Raw genomic sequence first — 4764 nt, forward strand, 5'->3', positions numbered from 1 at the left:
CTTCCTAATAAATATGAGAAAAACTTTGCACATATATATCACCTGCTCTTTCGGGGGTGGGGGTACATCAACATTTTGGTATAGAGGCTATAGAGGCCTTTAATAATCTTGTTTATAAAACAGCAAGGAACTGTCAGATATATAAAGAATTGATCAAATTAAAATAAGAAAGTTCCCGTTTTATAAACAAAAATAAAAGTCACGTGTCTTTGAAATGCCTAAATAAATACATATATAACTGTGGACTTGAACGGACTTTGGTGTGGCCACTATACTCGAACTATAATGATTTAGAATCCCTATTAAAATTTGACATTATCTGGTACATTTTGTCTATATTACTCTTTCTGGACTTTAACGTTAGATCTGTGTTCTGTCACTGAAATATCACATAGTCACCAAACATATGTTGTGTGAATCTCAACATAAATTTCTTTTTAGTTTGACTTTTTCATTCTTTTTACGATGCCTTAGCACTTGCACGCCAGCATTTTAAGGGGAAAAAAAACCAACTTGACGAAAACAAATTAAGCAAACAAGAAAACATCACGAAGCTTCAATAATAATCTGTTTCTAAGTTTCCAGATTTTATAAAATTAAATAACTGAATTTGGTTCACATGTTATAAAACCCTGTGGACAGAGTGTATAAGACGCTACGTGTCAACCGCCGAGGGAATTACTCTCTTGTGGTGTTGTTCAGACGTTTTTCATTGAGGTTGATGTTGTCGTTTACAGGCAGCGGGAAACAACGAATTTGTACAAGTTTGTTATAGGATTGTAATGCAGTGTAAAGTCATGATATTTTTTTGTGTCCTGGTCTTGTTTGGACTTTTGCATGTAGATATGATCTGCTTTTACAATGCATCCAGTCTTAGATACATGCCATGCAAAGGTCTAGTTATTCCTCTCCTTTTGTCAACCTTAGGCGGGATCTGAAATAATAATAATAATAATAATACGAAAAACTAATCCCATTTTGCGATTACTCTAATGCTACTGTTTCTATTGACGCTGCTACTTCACTGTTGGGATTTTTTTAATTCTAAATTGCTGTTTATGAACAACCATCCAAGCCTGAGAACACAAGGTACTAATATGTTATAGTTCGTACACTAATTCATAAACTAACGCAAACAAATAAACTGCATTTATAGCCACCAGTCATAAAAGGATGGCCTATACACTGTTTTTGTGGACGTTCTACAAATATTATGTACTTCTGAAAGAGTGACAGGTGTAAGGTAGAGTGACAGGTGTAAGGTAGAGTTACAGGTGTAAGGTAGAGTGACAGGTGTAAGGAGAGTGACAGGTGTAAGGTAGAGTGACAGGTGTAAGGTAGAGTGAAAGGTGTAAGGTAGAGTTACAGGTGTAAGGTAGAGTGACAGGTGTAAGGTAGAGTGACAGGTGTAAGGTAGAGTTACAGGTCTAAGGTGAATTTGTTTATAATTTGCAACATGCAAAATGGAGAGAATGTGGCGAGCCTCTATGTTATGTTCATGTAATGTGGCTGAAATTTCTTTCGATATTTTACTTGTGGAAATTGTAAATAATCTAAGCACACGGCTGATCAAAATAGCTGCTTCCATGTACTGGAAAAACCAACTTGAATTGGTATAAAGTAAACTATCTTCAGCTGTTATTAAAATAGGGAAAACGGATTTTTCTAGACTATACAATACCAGCTTCTGAAAGTGCAATAAATTAATTGCAAACTTTATAAAACGTAAAAATATTTATTGGCTGCTTTATATTTACAATTTAACTCTGAAGTCCAGGAAGTGAAAATGACCAAAGGGAGATAGCAGTTTTTTGTATATGTGCACATTTATAGTAAGGCCAAGCTGTATACTCTTTAATCCAAATTGCACATATCAATCATGTACCAAGCTAAAGGGCTTAAAACGTCCTTTTAATAAAAACAAAGATATACAAGGTCTATTTATAAAATAACAAGTATTAACTAGAAAGGAAAGTCTGGAAACATCATTTTCTTTAAAAAATCTAAAAGCTATGCAAATACGAAACAATAGAGCGCCATCTTCAGCTCATAATGATGACGTTTTAGGATAAAAACTGACAGCATTTCCCAAGGGTGTTTCAACACCAATAACATATAGGCCTACAGTAGGTTGCTATCTACAGTTTTGTGCTTTGCATAGGTTTTAAAGTTTAAAGAACAAGGGATTTCCCAGGTTTTCCTCATTGTTTATCCTGGCTATTTGAAAGGGAAAACAACACCTCTTGTATATCTTAGGTGTGGTTAAAAGAACCTTTAATTCCCTTGATTTGGGTGCTTGATTGATGGGTGTTGATTATACAACTTGGTACAGATGTGCACCTATCTAATAAATGAGGACCACATGGCAGATGGGTCAGCCATGACCAAATGTGTTATCCTCGTTAAAGATAATTTATTATTATTATTATTATTATTATTATTATTATTATTATCATTATTATTATAACTTCGTTTGGTAATTTTATGGGTTTCAACCTCAAAGGCTTTTTTTTCAAACATTGAGCCGATACCGTTTTGTTACTTTTTGCAGATTTTTAATACATTCATTTCACCTTGAGAAGCTATTATTATCAACTCAGTAAAAATACGTTTTCCACATTTTAACAACTGTTATAATTGGTGTAGTTTGAACTAATTCTGGCTGAGTTTTCGAGCACCTGAAAACAGCTATTTTGGTCAGCTGTATGCTTAGATCATGTACAGTTTCCACGAGAAAGATATGTAAATATGGATGGGGTTAACATATCGGAACCTTGACTGGCGAAGATGCCTTAGAAATGTCGACCATATAGTCTCCGACCAACACGTGCTGCAAGTAGCCGACGATGTAAACATTGTACCGGCGTGACACGAGTGATGTAAATTCTCGCTTGTTTTGAATTTATAGCTGTTAGCACGCTTTGTCTTTATTGTTACAAGGTAAGAAAAGAAAGAGAAATTAAGGGTTAACTGCGTTAACAACGCCAGAGGCTCCCGCCCTATCAGGGGAATTAATAAATATACAGTCTCGGTCTGTGCGAACACGATCTACAACATGTTCTAGAACAATGTAATCGTGTAGATCAATGCAGTCAGAGACCGCAGAAACCAAGTTCGCATAGGTAGACAATTCACACAGTTATTACAAAGCTTAAAACAAACTAAGGTATGCTACCTTTAGAATGATCCTTAATACATTCGAAATAACAAAATCCTCAATAGGACGAGATTTAGAACAAATTTAAAATTTATTCAGGAAGTCATGTAAACGATGTTGCCAGTTCACAGCGAAAACTCAAAACTAGCACCAACACTCGTTTACAAGGGTAGGCAATGGGAAAGACTTATTGTATATAATATAGACGGAAAAGGCGAATCGTTTTGGAGAGACCTGGATTCAGGAAGTAGCGGGGCTTATATTCACTAAAGTTAATGTGATCGAGGAACGCATTCCAAGGAGAAACCTGCTACTGAACCTGATGATCAGCCTCGTTTTGAGGTTTATTCTCGTTTAAGCGTACAGTTTTTGAGACCAAAACGATAAAACGCGAGTAATAGCAGTGCTAGATATGCTGACTGAATCATTTTATTCAACGGAGAATGACCTGGGCTGGCCAGAGCGGATATCGATCTTATTCATAAAAATGATATGTATAAGACTTGCTCTGTGTTACCTTAACAAAAATACCAAATTTAAAAAGTAAATGAATGGACAATCCATCAGTCGATGTATCATTAGGAGAACAATAAACAAATTTATAGAGGCAGACATACAGACTGATATATTGGTAAAGACAGACAGACATACCAAGACAGAGACAAAAAGATAAATGGGTAATCAGATAAGAAGATTTCCTCTGTTTCTGGGGATGTCAAAATGCGGAAGTTAGAAGAGCACCGATGGCCGTTTTGACTTCCATTAAATCTAGCCTCATTCCGATACAAATTCTTGTTCCACCACCAAATGGAAACATGTTAATGGATTAATTCTTTCTCTGTTGTCAGGGAAAAAACATGAATTTAATTGAGATTTAATTTTGTATGCATTGCATATTTCAACATATTACATGCGCCTACTAGATCCAGCTTTCAAAAGGAAAACAATGTAAACATTTAAGTATATAGTATACACACTGGATAAAAAAAAAGAAAAAAGAATATAACTAATTAATAGTAGCTCCATAATTTTGCCGTATGGCAAAGAAGCAATAAATTTATCAAAATGATATTTATTTCTAGCAAAATATATGATAGTATTTATATTATAATTATAGAACTGACTTTTGTATGGTCATGCGTAGGGACCAACAAAAAATGAACCGCGGGCCGGTAGTTGATACGGACAGGTAAGCTATGGTACTTTTCAAAGTGTGATATCTAATGATCCTTACAATGATCACATGATATATAGTCTATGTCACCTTTAGTTTCATTTCATAAATATTCATGCGAAGTATTAAAGAAAGTGAAGGTGAAATTGAACGTTGTCGACAGCAAAAATAAGAACAAGAAAATGTGCAGAAAACTAATACAGGTCTCGTTTGTTCAGTGTTGTAAAACAAACATATTTTCTGACATAACATTTTTTCTTAACAATTATATCTTAAAAGCACTAAATCTTACCTGTCCGGATGGACAATTACATCTTCAAAAGTAATATAACTTACCTGTCCGCATCGACAATTAAATCTTAAAAGGAACTATAATTTGCCTGTCTAGATAGACATTTACATCATAAAAAGTACTAAAATTTACCTGTCCAGA

The sequence above is a fragment of the Sinohyriopsis cumingii genome, chromosome 9 (assembly GCF_028554795.1).
Source record: "Sinohyriopsis cumingii isolate HCF-2022 chromosome 9, ASM2855479v2, whole genome shotgun sequence".
Lineage (NCBI taxonomy): Eukaryota > Metazoa > Mollusca > Bivalvia > Unionida > Unionidae > Sinohyriopsis > Sinohyriopsis cumingii.